At 49.7% G+C, this 14,555-nt stretch overlaps 1 protein-coding gene across 1 annotated transcript in view; it reads left to right on the top strand.

Moving 5' to 3' along the window:
- Nucleotides 1-14,555, top strand: part of LOC146783173 (transmembrane protein 132D-like) — a 1,969,967-nt gene that overhangs the window by 156,259 nt on the left and 1,799,153 nt on the right. The gene's annotated exons all lie outside the window — the stretch shown is intronic.

Genomic DNA, 14,555 nt, shown 5'->3' with positions numbered 1-14,555 from the left:
GTAGCTCCTTCACTTAAGATGCTCTTATAGATCCTTTCAGTCCTTCACTTAAGATGCTCGGATGGATCATCCCTCTCCTTCACTTAAGATGCTGTGATAGATTCTCCCACTCCTTCACTTAAGATGCTTCAATAGATCCTCTTGCTCCTTCACTTAAGATGCTAGGATAGATCCTTCTGCTTCTTCACTTAAGATGCTTGGATAGATCCTCTTGCTCTTCCACTTAAGATGCTTGGATAGATCCTCTAGCTCCTTCACTTAAGATGCTTGGTTAGGTTTTCCTACTCCTTCACTTAAGAAGCTTGGATAGATCATCTCGCTCCTTCACTTAAGATACTCAGATAGATCCTCCTGCTCCTTCACTTAAGATGCTTGGATAGATCCTCTCGCTCCTTCACTTAAGATGTTTGGATAGATCCTCTCGCTCCTTCACTTAAGATTCTCAGATAGATCCTCTCGCTCCTTCATTTAAGATGCTTGCATAGATCTTCCAGCTACTTCACTTAAGATGCTTGGATAGATCTATCCAAGCATCTTAAGTGGAAGAGCAAGAGGATCTATCCAAGCATCTTAAGTGAAGAAGCAGAAGGATCTATCCTAGCATCTTAAGTGAAGGAGCAAGAGGATCTATTGAAGCATCTTAAGTGAAGGAGTGGGAGAATCTATCACAGCATCTTAAGTGAAGGAGAGGGATGATCCATCCGAGCATCTTAAGTGAAGGACTGAAAGGATCTATAAGAGCATCTTAAGTGAAGGAGCTACAGGATCTATCCAAGCTCCTTCACTTAAGATGCTTCAATAGATCCTCCCACTCCTTCTCTTAAGATGCTTGGATAGATCCTCTCACTCCTTCACTTAAGATGGTCGGACAGATCCTCCCGCTCCTTAAGATGCTTGGATGCATCCTCTTGCTCCTTCACTTAAGATGCTTGGATAGATCCTCCCGCTCCTCCATTTAAGATGCTTGGAAAGATCCTCCCGCTCCTTCACTTAAGATGCTTGGATAGATCCTTTCGCTCCTTCACTTAAGATGCTCTGATAGATCCTCTCGCTCCTCCACTTAAGATGCTCGAATAGATCCTCCCGCTCCTTCACTTAAGATGCTTGGATAGATCCTCTCGCTCCTTCACTTAAGATGCTCTGATAGATCCTCTCGCTCCTCCACTTAAGATGCTCGGATAGATCCTCCCACTCCTTCATTTAAGATGCTTGGATAGAGCCTCTTGCTCATTCACTTAAGATGCTCTGATAGATCCTCTCGCTCCTTCACTTAAGATGCTTGGATAGATCCTCTCGCTCCTTCACTTAAGATGCTCTGATAGTTTCTCCCGCTCCTTCACTTAAGATGCTCAGATAGATCTTCTTGCTCCTTCACTTAAGATGGTCGCATAGATCCTCTGCCCCTTCACTTAAGATGCTTAGATACATCCTCTCGCTCCTTCACTTAAGATGCTTGGATAGATCCTCTCGCTCCTTCACTTAAGATGCTTGGATAGATTCTCTCGCTCCTCCATTTAAGATGCTCGGATACATCCTCTAGCTCCTTAACCTTAGATGCTTGGCTAGATCATCTCGCTCCTTCACTTAAGATGCTTAGATAGATCCTCTCGCTCCTTCGTTTAAGATGTTCGGATAGTTCCTCTCGCTCTTCTACCTAAGAAGCTCAGCTAGATCCTCTCACTCTTCCACTGAAGATGCACAGATGCATCCTCTCACTCTTCCACTTAAGATGCTCAGATAGATCCTCCCGCTCTTCCACTTAAGCTGCTTGGATTGATCCTCCCTCTTCTCTATTTAAGATGCTTGGATAGATCCTCCCACTCCTTATGTTAAGATGCTGTGATAGATTCTACCACTTCTCCACTTATGATCCTCGAATACATCCTCTTGGTCCTCCACTCAATATCCTCTGATACATCCTCTCGCTCCTCCACTTAATATGCTCGATAGATCCTCCTACTCTTCCAATTAAGATGCTCGCATTGATCCTCCTGCTCCTCCTCTTAAGATGCTCAGATAGATCCTCCTACTCTTCCAATTAAGATGCTTGGATAGATCCTCCCGCTCCTCCACTTCAGATGCTTTGATAGATCCTCGCCCTCCTCCACTTAAGATGCTTGGATAGATCCTCCCTCTTCTCTACTTGAGATGCTATGATAGATCCTCCCGCTCTTCCACTTGAGCTCCTCAAACACATCCTCCCCTCCTCCAATTAAGATCCTCAAATACATCCTCCCGCTCCTCCATTTAAGGTGCTTGGATAGATCCACCCGCTCCTTCACTTAAGATGCTTGGATAGATCTTCCCGCTCCTTCACTTAAGATGCTTGCATAGATCTTGCCGCTCCTTCACTTAAGATGCTCGCATAGATCTTCCTGCTCCTTCACTTAAGATGGGAAATGACCTTCACATCGCAGTGATAACACTGCTATGCCATTGCAACGACCGTGTTGCTACTACGCAATGCCATTACTGTGCAAGTCATTACATCGACTTGCGGTAGATGACGCGCAAACATTAGGAATAGTATAGTTTACTATTCCAACACCTTTCCTACTGTTGCGTAGGATGGAGTTGGAATAGTAAATTATAAATGTCCAATGCCATCTACTGCAAGTCGATGTAATGACTTGCATAGTAATGGCATTGCGTGGTAACAACACGGTCGTTGTAAAGACAGTGTTGTAATGCCACACGATGTAATGACTCGCGTAGTAACGAGTCATATTCCTTAAGATGCTCAGATAGATCTTCCCACTCCTTCACCTAAGATGCTTGGAGACATCCTCTCGCTCCTTCACGTAAGATGCTTGAATAGATCTTCCCACTCCTTCACTTAAAATGCTTGGATAGATTCTATCGCTCCTCCGCTTAAGATGCTTGAATACATCCTCTCACTCCTCCACTTAAGATGATTGGATGCATCCTCTTGGTCCTCCACTTAACATCCTCGGATAGATCCTCCTGCTCCTCCACTTAAGATGCTCGAACACATCCTCTGGCTCCTCCTCTTAAGATGCTGGGATTGATCCTCCAGCTCCTCCACTTACGATACTGGGATCGATCTTCCTGCTAATCCACTTAAGAGGCTTGGATAGATCCTCCTGCTCCTCCACTTAAGATGCTCGGATAGATACTCTGGCTCCTCCTCTTAAGATACAGGGATTGATCCTCCCGCTCCTCCACTTAAGATGCTGGGATAGATCTTCCTGCTCCTCCACTTAAGATGCTTGGATAGATTCTCCTGCTCCTTCACTTAAGATCCTCTAATACATCCTCTTGGTTCTCCACTTAAGATCCTCAGTTAATTTCTACAGCTAGTCCACTTAAGATGCTCAGATAGATCCTCCCGCTCGTTGGTGCCTCAGCCTCTGCAGTGTAATTTACACAGGATCACACAAGAAGGACGTCCAGAAACTATAGTGAAACAAAGCTGCATGTCTCAAGCTGAAGACAATCGATCATATCATCTTGGCTCTCGTGGGACTCCCTTGGCCAAGTTGACCAAGAGAATTGTGACTAAAGTCCTCAGTGCAACTTTTAAAGCGTGCAGGAGGCGAGGTTTGGCCCCAAGTGTCTGCAAAGATGAACCCTGTTCTACATGCCCAACAGCCTCCTCAGATCACGCAAAGCTCCTCTGATTGGTTGAACCGGATTTGCTTGATAGTCTCGTGGGGTGGGTGAAGGATCAGAATCTGAGGCCTTCAACTCTAGAATGTTCTGAACCCTGACCTGAGAAACCGGTCAAAGTCTTCAACTTTTAATAGAGATCTAGAAACTAGCCTTTTCAGAGAGGCCGGGGCTGCCTTTCAGGAGGGAATCGACTATCATGAACAGAGATATTGTCTTACATGTAGATTGTGTCCTAAATATTGTTTACCACAATCTGTATATTCAATCATCGTATGTGGTGTAAATGTTCGAATATTATCTCCAATACGGAGATGTTTCTGTAGATGATATTTAGGCTCCAGTATGTATGTCAGAAAATATTCTCACAATGATGACACCACTTCTTCCCGGATGCCACAGAGCATTGGGCTGAAAGGGCTTCAACCCCCCCCCCCCCCCGCCCGTCCTGTGTCTCAGCCCGGCCTGCTGCGGGTCGCGGTGCTGTGGGCTCGGCTGCGCAGTGTCTGGAGTCTTATCTCTGACGCACCTGAGTTATTCACAGGTCTTTAAAGACCATTTGCAAATGTACATACCTTTGTGAACTGGTTACCAAGGCTTAGGTTTTTTATTCTGGTTCCAGTACCCCATGGCCCCACTCTGCCTATCCCTTGAATTTCTATTTTACATTTACTGCTGTAGTGTGAGAATGTTTTTCATGAAAAGGAATAGAAAGTAGGGTTACCAAAAGAAAATTGCCAGACTTGTGTTGTTTAAAGAGCCTTCAAAGGCCTCCTCTTAACGCTAAATAGGATTATAAATAAAATCATATGTATTCATTTGTAATGTGACTTTTCTGTCTTTGTTCCCTTTAATTATCAATCATGGATCATTCAGGCAGTCCTATAACACAATTAAAAATGCTTTCTATTTATATTTGCTGTTCCAAGTATGCACAGATAAGTCCTCAAAATAGGCTTTAGGCTTTTTTAGGTGAATGTTCATTTTTGTACCACCTGGGACATCAATTTAATGCGCCGGTAACCCTAATCACAAGACTGGGAGGATCAGCACATTATTTATTTCCTCCACCCTCGAGCCCTGATTAATGCCATAATAGCTATAGTTTAATTTATATCTGAAACCCTACGCCGCCGTCAGTAACATGCCGAGTTACTTCAAGTGCCTGGGAATGCACCTTGCATTCAGCCAACTCACTCCTCATTCTTGCCCTTCACTTTCACGCTCACCCTGCACTCACGGCGATCACAATGCACTCACACTGATCACTATGCACTCACATCATTCACCCTCACCCTGCACTCACAGTGATCACTCTGCAATCACAATGCACTCACACTGATCACCATACACTGTCCCACTCTGCACTTACAACCGCACCCAAATTCATATGGTCACCTCACTCACCCTGCAGTCACTCCTCTTACCTTACCCTCACACTGTCGCATCACTCACCGTGCACTCACATGGGCACTCCTGTCACCCACACAGCGCAGAGGGTTTATGTGCCTGCTACAAAGAACGTGTACCAAGCATATCGCGGAACTGAGTGTGAGTGAACTACAAGTCGCCCTATAGAAATTAAATGTTTGTCAGAAATGGGCTACAGAGAGATGAGGTGCATTGTTGGCGAGTGCTAATGAGGGAATTCATGGAGCAGGAGAAAATGGGGGAGGGGTGCCAAAAAAGTCTTGCACGGTGCGCAACCAGTGTTAGGGCCAGCCCTGGCTGGGAGTGTTAGTCCCCACCCCCCACCCCTGAAATTTGGGTCTACTTGCGCCACTGCCAAATAGACTACCTACAGAGAGGACAGAGGCCTGCTATGGACAGTACCTTCACCCCGGGACCAGGAGTGGAGGCCCATGGGAGGGACTCACAGCCCAGAATTGAGAGCCCATAGGAGGGACTCAAGCCCAGGAGTGGAGGCCCATGGGAGGGACTCACAGCCCAAGAGTGGAGGCCCATGGGAGGGACTCAAGCCGAGGAGTGGAGGCCCATGGAAGGGACTCACAGCCCAGGATTGAGAGCCCATGGGAGGGACTCAAGCCCAGGAGTGGAGGCCCATGGGAGGGACTCACAGCCCTGAAGTGAAGGCCCATAGGAGGGACTCACAGCCCAGGAGTGGAGGCCAATGGGAGGGACTCACAGCCCAGGATTGAGAGCCCATGGGAGGGACTCAAGCCCAGGAGTGGAGGCCCATGGGAGGGACTCAAGCCCAGGAGTGGAGGCCCATGAGAGGGACTCACAGCCCAGGAGGGGAGGCCCATGGGAGGGACTCACAGCCCAGGATTGAGAGCCCATGGGACGGACTCAAGGCCAGGAGTGGAGGCCCATGGGAGGGACTCACAGCCCAGGATTGAGAGCCCATGGGAGGGACTCAAGCCCAGGAGTGGAGGCCCATGGGAGGGACTCAAGCTCAGGAGTGGAGACCCATAGGAGGGACTCAAGCCCAGGAGTGGAGGCCCATGGGAGGGACTCACAGCCCAGGATTGAGAGCACATGGGAGAGACTCAAGCCCAGGAGTGGAGGCCCATGGGGAGTGGAGGCCCCTGGGAGGGACTCACAGCCCAGGAGTGGAGGCCCATGGGAGGGACTCACAGCCCATGAGTGGAGGCCCATGGGAGGGACTCAAGCCTCAAGCTCAGGAGTGGAGGCCCATGGGAGGGACTCACAGCCCAGGAATGGAGGCCCATGGGAGGGACTCACAGCCCAGGAGTGGGGGCCAATGGGAGGGACTCACAGCCCAGGATTGAGAGCCCATAGGAGGGACTCAAGCCCAGGAGTGGAGGCCCATGGGAGAGACTCACAGCCCAGGAGTGGAGGTGCATGGGAGGGACTCACAGCCCAGGAGTGGAGGCCCATAGGAGGCACTCACACGTCAGCTGATGATCGACAACTTCTGCCTCTGAACGAGAAGTCCTACAAAAGGAATCCATGACTTTAGGAAATCTAAAGCTAGAAAGTTGCTATAGACGAAATAAGCGGGTGCAAAACAGTAAAAAATAAAGAAATTAAAATGAAATGATGCTTCAGGGAGGGCGTGGGCCCGGATTCAGGCAGCTTTGGGAGAGGCAAGCAGGACTGTAAAGGGTTTCTATCTGCGGGCGTCCACAGCCTACGCTCTCTTCCATATGTTAGCAGTGTCTCCTCCCTGTGGTATTAATGTTGGCACAGAGACCTGAACAGTGGTCTTGGAGCAGAGCACAAGGCTGGGGGGGCCATTCCCGCTTGTAGGCGGGAGGGCTCGCCAGGGGTGGTCCCTCCATGTTTGCGCAAAGAGTGCGGGTGAGCTGCAGGCAGGAGCCCTAGGCAAAGCTGGAAAATGTTTCCTCTGGAAACTTTCTGAACATTTTTTAAAACACTAGGGGCCGGATTTACAAGCTCCTTGCGTCACTTTTCCCATGTTAAAAGTGAGGCAAAAGTGACGCAAGGGGCTTGTAAATCTGCCCCTAAGGGGCTTATTTACTAGGCCCTTGCGCCACTTTTCCCATGTTAAAAGTGACGCAAAAGTGGTGCAAGGGGCTTGTAAATCTGCCCCTAAATGCTTCCAAACTATCACAAAATTTGCAAAGTCAAAATGGCAAGAAAGAAAACCTGTGCTGGCACGATTTTTAACGAAACAAACCCCCAAAGAGTTGAATTAATTGGAGTATGTGTAACCTTCTATTCTCTGTGTACCAACCCCCTCCCCCCCTCCACGGCCCCAGTGCCTGTGGTGTATTACTGCTTAATCTGACGTGTTAGCTTCTCAACTCAGACACATTCGTCTCTTGGCCACACAGATCCCTTAAGCGCTCCGCATTTCAACCGCTTATTCTTAGATATGTTCACCTTCAGCAGGGATTTCGTTCTGACGTGTCTGATCGCAGACTAAGACTTCTTCATTCACGCGGCCTCTCGCTCCCGGCGCTCACAGGTCTCAAGGTGTGACGCACAGAACATCTGGACTTAAGTCTCCGAATGTGTCAGAAGGTGACGTTTCTGCCTTTAAATGTCTTTTCACGTCTGTGAGAGGGGTGTTGTGTGAGAGTACAGTACAGTATAAGCTGCACGAGGCCCTGTGAGAGGGGTGTTGTGTGAGAGTACAGTACAGTATAAGCTGCACGAGGCCCTGTGAGAGGGGTGTTGTGTGAGAGTACAGTACAGTATAAGCTGCACGAGGCCCTGTGAGAGGGGGCTGTGTGAGAGTACAGTACAGTATAAGCTGCACCATGTCCTGGGCGAGGGGTGTTGTGTGAGAGTACAGTACAGTATAAGCTGCACGAGGCCCTGTGAGAGGGGTGTTGTGTGAGAGTACAGTACAGTATAAGCTGCACGAGGCCCTGTGAGAGGGGTTGTGTGAGAGTACAGTACAGTATAAGCTGCACGAGGCCCTGTGAGAGGGGTGTTGTGTGAGAGTACAGTACAGTATAAGCTGCACCATGTCCTGGGCGAGGGGTGCTGCTGTGAGAGTACAGTACAGTATAAGCTGCACCACGTCCTGGGTGAGGGGTGCGGCTGTGAGAGTACAGTACAGTATAAGCTGCACCATGTCCTGGGCGAGGGGTGTTGTGTGAGAGTACAGTACAGTATAAGCTGCACGAGGCCCTGTGAGAGGGGGTTGTGTGAGAGTACAGTACAGTATTGTTATGTTCCATATAGGCACCTCAATATACGCTCACCTATATTTCCCCTGCCATTACACTACATAACGGTTCTTGGGACTGACCTTTTACCTAGTTACGGGACTGCTAACAGGATGTGGGGTTTTCCCTGAAAGCTAGCCTCATTCATTATGCATGAGGATTCTTGGACCGCAGCAGGACTACCATCTCCTGCATAATAACTATGTACAAGGGTCATTCCTGCATTCATCTTAAGTCCGACATGACACAGCAAGGTAGATCCCCTGAGGGTACCACTTTGGGTATATAAACACCATATCTTTGCTGAGGCAGGGAGAGGACTTCCATGCTGACACACTAAAGCAAGACGCTGAGGTTACTGCATGCAGGCACTCCAGCTCGCATTGGTCTGACATCCCTCGCGGGACGTTCATCTCGAGATCAAGATGGGGTCCCATACTCTCTCACTTCAGGTAATGGGGTTGGCTTTATCCTAGAGGGATTCTTGCCTCTACACCTACACACATGCTATGTACACTTAGGTACATCTAGTCAGGTTTGCATCGTAGGAGTACGCATTATTACTGTTGTGTTTTTATACCTGCCTGTATTCATTGTTTTAGCACTATGGTAGGAATCTACCATCCTTTTACTCTGTTGGTTCTTACAATCATTTATATCTGTTTCTGTCTTATGGTTGTCTCAGCGCACTAGAATGACGCTGGTTCAATAAATGCTTATTGAAAACGTCCCCACCATTTATTCTGTGTATCTCTCTGAGACAAAGTGAGCACGAGTGACTGAGCGAAAACTACTGCACTGTTTCCAGGATCCCTGATGGGACAGAGTTGACATGTTCAATAGTTGCCAAGACCTCATCTCTCCTTGGTAAGAGGAGGTTACAGTGGCACTGTGAGCTAGCTGGTATACAGGCGAACATACACGGTGGGGGTGTCTGGAATCAGTCTGGACCCCAATCCCACAGTCTATTTTGACTAAACGGGCAGATCTTATATAGGTTTATAGGAACTACACAACAGTGTAAGCTGCACCACGTCCTGGGCAAGGGGTGCGGCTGTGAGAGTACAGCTGCACTCGTCCTGGGTGAGGGGTGCGGCTGTGAGAGTACAGTACAGTATAAGCTGCACCACGTTCTGGGTGAGGGGTGCGGCTGTGAGAGTACAGTACAGTATAAGCTGCACCACGTCCTGGGCGAGGGGTGCTGCTGTGAGAGTACAGCTGCACTCGTCCTGGGTGAGGGGTGCGGCTGTGAGAGTACAGTACAGTATAAGCTGCACCACGTTCTGGGTGAGGGGTGCTGCTGTGAGAGTACAGTACAGTATAAACCGCACCACGTCCTGGGTGAGGGGTGTGGCTGTGAGAGTACAGTACAGTATAAGCTGCACTCGTCCTGGGTGAGGGGTGCGGCTGTGAGAGTACAGTACAGTATAAGCTGCACCACGTCCTGAGTAAGGTGTGCGGCTGTGAGAGTACAGTACAGTACAAGCTGCACTCGTCCTGGGTGAGGGGTGCGGCTGTGAGAGTACAGTACAGTATAAGCCGCACCATGTCCTGGGTGAGGGGTGCTGATGTGAGAGTACAGTACAGTATAAGCCGCACTTGTCCTGGGTGAGGGGTGCGGCTGTGAGAGTACAGGACACTATAACTTGCACGTGGTACTTGTGAGTGGTGCTGCTGTCTGAGCAGAGTACAGTGTCTGCTGTACATCAGTCTGTCTGACCAATAGTCAGGGACAGACAAGAGGACAGGCCTGGCCTCCAGACTTCCTTAGCTAAGCCAACAGAAGCTGCAGCCAAACCCTTCAACCCGACCATCAACCACATGGCAGCGCTCGGGTAGAGAAGGCGAGAGAGGACTCTGGGGTCAGCCAGCCTTCCAGACACTGGTCAATCCCCGCGGAGGTAACAAGGTCAGGGAGTGAAGGGGAGGAGGAAAAGGAGGACAAAGGAGGGTGACAGGAATCCTGTAAGACTTCACTGCTGAAACTGAAGAGGCGTCTCACCTTACCTGGCGGCCCCTCTGTTCATCATGGGGAGAGGATGTAGCCTTATGGCTCGAGCCGCCAACTTTGGAGCTAGGGACCCGGGTTCGAGCCTCGGCATCGGCTCAGCATTCTGTGATTCTGGGCAAATCACTTAGGAGCAGATTTATGTTTCACTTGCGCCACTTGTACACCGCTGTTGCGTCACTTTTGTGACGCAGCGGCGGCGTAAACCATGCGCCATGTTGCGCCTTATTTACAATGTGACGCATCTAGGGAGATGCGTCACGTTGTAAAGCCCTGCGCTACATTAAACCTGCGTCAGGTTTAATGTATGCAGGGTGGGCGTTCCATCGGAAAAAGCCTCGGAAAAGTGACGCAGTGAAATCTACAAGATTTCACTCAGTCACTTTTCCGACGCTGCTGCGTCAAAACCTTGCGCCTGCTTGAAGCAGCATGACGCAGCATGTTAGGTATGGGCAGCCCCTAAACATTACTGGAGTTGCGTCGTGCTTGCGACGCGACTCCAGCAATGCGCCGCCCTTACGCCATCAGATGTGTCACGCATCTGTTTATCTTTGCGCCACGATGTTCTGCATTGTAAATGCGGCGCATCTGTGGTGGCGCAAGGGTAAACTTGCGTGACGCATCTTTCCTGGCGCATCCCTGCTAATTTGCAGGGATGCGCCAGGAAACATAAATCTGCCCCATGATCTCCCCGCGCCTACCAAAAAATGAATGTGTGTGTAACGTAACTGGTGCACATGTTAAGTGCTCCAATACCTTTGGGCCGAGTTTGAGTTATATAAATCTGCAACAACAAAAAATACTGCCCCTACAAACCCACCGTGACAGTCATAGAGCCCTGATCAGCGACGGATCGCTAAGGAACGTCATCATGGAATCTCTGGGGATATCCATATCTCCATGCTCCCCACTTCAGTGTCTAGAGCGCCACCCTCCGGCCACAAACCCACTACCACTGTCTGGGAGATCTGCCCCCGTTCTGCTGCCACTGCTGTCTCATGTGCTATATGTACCGTGGCAGGGGCAGCGGTCCTCTGTTCATCATAACAGCGCGGGGATGCCTTCGGGTCACCAGGCGCTCTACAAATCGCTAAATAAATAAATAAATAAATAAGGGCACTCATTGGGGGGCTGGCCCCTTCCAGGTCATACAGGACAGGTCCCGGACACAAATACTCCATGCTAGCTTAGTTTCATACCAGGGCCAAATTAAAAGTCAGGATATCAAACCCACTCAAAGCAGGGTAACATGCCAGTGTGCCACGCCGGGCACAATCTCGTTCCAACACAGTGGCACCAGGTTCTGATGGATGACAGGCCCATGACACCCACATTTGGGCTGCTTTACGGGTGAACACAGAGTGATAGACAATTTCCTTCACTACATTATGGACTGTGTCACACTTGCCTTGTCGCGATTAGAATTGGGGGTATGAAAAGGTTCAAGGTTCAGGAAGCATTGGCAAACCCAATAGGCCTGGCTTTAGTTGCTTTTTTCATTACTTTACCAACGCTTGTTTTCTTTTGGCATGTTCTTGTGGGGAGCTGCTGCGCAACAGCGTATCTATAATTATATGTATGTCTATATCTATAAGATGGAGATAGAGACAGACAAATCGATAGATGGATTTTTTTGTCACAAAAAGCACACCTTGTCATCATTTCTGGCAAATAAGGGAACTACTTCTGTGGGTGTGCATTGTGCTTCTTGTGGAAGAGCAGAATTACGCCCTTAAAGCGACGTTTTCCAACTGTTGAAGTGATCCGGACCATTGCCCCATTGTTTTCGCTGTTGTGGAAAAGTAGAAACGTGAATGACACAGCAGTAGACCAATGGATGAAGAGGGCAGGCTCGAACTCCTTGCAAATAAGTACATCTTACGTATAATTTTAGTTAAATCAAAGGTGTTGGCTACGCCATATACTTAATAAAAAAATTAGAGAAATGAATCCTGCAAAAGTTTGCTTTGCGGGAAACCGATCCCCCAAACTCCATAGTTTTTCTGTAAAACAATATTCTGTAATAAGATGTTTTTGTGAAAATCGGTAGACTCAGCCTTTCATCCTCTCAAGTTGTGGAATCAAATACAATTGGATGAGGGGCCATGAGCACTTGGATAGATTAGTCAGCTGGCGTTCGATGTCAGGTCGGGTTATTATTAATAAGGGGGTTCAACGGAATGCCGATTGTAGCGCTATGACGGGGATGCTATGAGCTAGTCTTCTTGCCGCGCCCTGGCCTCCCTCTGAAAACACCTTGGAGAGCAGGTTCCATCCAGATGCAGATTGTAGCACTATGACGCGGACGCTGTGAGGTAGTCTCTGGCCGCAGGGAGTCTGCGCCACTGGCCTCTCTCTGAAAACACCTTGGAGCTTAGGTTCCATCCAGATGCTGATTGTAGCGCTATGACGGGGACGCTGTCAGCTAGTCTCTGGCCGCAGGGAGTCTGCGCACTGGCTTCTCTCTGAAAACACCTAGGACCGCAGGCTCCATCCAGATGCTGATTGTAGCGCGATGACGGGGACGATGTGAGCTAGTCTTCTGGCCGCGCACTGGCCTCTCTCTGATAACACCTTGGAGCTCAGGTTCCATCCAGATACTGATTGTAGCGCTATGACGGGGACGCTGTGAGCTAGTCTTCTGGCCGCAGGGATTCTGCGCGCCCTGGCTTCTCTCTGAAAACACCTTGGAGCGCAGGTTCCCGTTCCCTCCAGATGCTGATTGTAGCGCTATGACGGGGACGCTGTGAGCTAGTCTCTGGCCGCAGGGAGTCTGCGCACTGGCCTCTCTCTGAAAACATCTTGGACCGCAGGCTCCATCCAGATGCTGATTGTAGCGCCATGACGGGGACGATGTGAGCTAGTCTTCTGGCCGCGTCCTGGCCTCTCTCTGATAACACCTTGGAGCGCAGGTTCCATCCAGATGCTGATTGTAGCGCTATGACGGGGACGCTGTGAGCTAGTCTTCTGGCCGCGCCCTGGCCTCTCTCTGATAACACCTTGGAGCGCAGGTTCCACCCAGATGCTGATTGTAGCGCTATGACGGGGACGCTGTGAGCTAGTCTCTGGCTGCAGGGAGTCTGCGCCACTGGCCTCTCTCTGAAAACACCTTGGAGCGCAGGTTCCCTCCAGATGTGTTTGCAGGTCTCTCTCCTGGGGGGTGGGGAGGTGCTGAAGGGGTAGGGTGATCAGATATTGAGAATCAAAAACCGAGACATTTGGGTAAAATAGAAGAAGGACTACACTTTTGCATTCACGGAATGGCGCAGAATGACAGCTGACATCAATATAGAATCATAGAATATGCATTAAGAAAGTAAATAAAATCTAATTTCTACAAACAAAATCATACCTACTAAATAAATTGCTTACTCATAACAGCTGCTAACTAGCAAAGCTTTAGAATACCCCCCCAAAAAATGCCTCTCACTGTTTTCAGTCAACCCCCTCTAAAAACTGGGACATGAGCCAAAATTGCCAAATATGCCGGGACAGCTGGTGAAAAACCGTGACTGTCCGGGCAAATCCGGGACGTCTGGTCACCCTATGAAGGGGGTCCGTCTGAGTCTCTGTAGCAGTCTCTCCCCTCGCACCCCCTGACGAGCGCTGTGATTCTTAATTCCTCCCTCGCTCCGCCTTAGAAGTGGGTCAAGCCAGGGATCATCGGCGCGGCCTCGCCTGAGGGATTACTGGCCTGGGCGGGGCTCCCTTCCCGTAATCACGGCGTCCACCTCCTGCCCTAAACTCAGATTTATGGCCCAGTGATAGCGCCGGTCTCAGAACTCTAGCGAGCAATTTGTGTAATGGAGGCTGCGGGTGGTGCGGAGGGATAAACACAGCGCCAGAGCAGCGTGGAGGTGCGGAGGGATACACGCAGCACCGGACTTCATGGCGCAGTAAAAACATCCTAGGCTCATGTCTGTTATTGTCCCGGTATCTGAAGGAGGGGGCAGCCCTTCAAGGGTATGTTTCACTGTGTCATGGTGTGAGAAGGGCCTCCCCACTGGAGCTCATCTGCCTCTGTGAGCTTGGGAGGGGCTGGGTCGTGAAGGTTCCCCCCACCCCCCCAAAAAACATTGGCTTTCTTAGGCTGGCAGGAGCAGGTGGAATCTGGACATTTAAAGATTGTGTGCTCTCTGCTCAACTCGTCACCTTCGAGTGCTCTGTCACTTCCTTCCTCCTGAGTGTGTGCGCCTGGCAGCAGGTGTCCTCATCCATCCAATTATGAAAAAAAGGTGCATGGCTCCTGCCCACGTCTCCAACTCCCATTCCCGGTCATTTGGCATCTTTAA

Source organism: Triturus cristatus, chromosome 11, assembly GCF_964204655.1.
Source record: "Triturus cristatus chromosome 11, aTriCri1.1, whole genome shotgun sequence".
Classification (NCBI taxonomy): Eukaryota; Metazoa; Chordata; class Amphibia; order Caudata; family Salamandridae; genus Triturus; species Triturus cristatus.
This window is presented reverse-complemented; position numbering and strand designations above follow the sequence as displayed.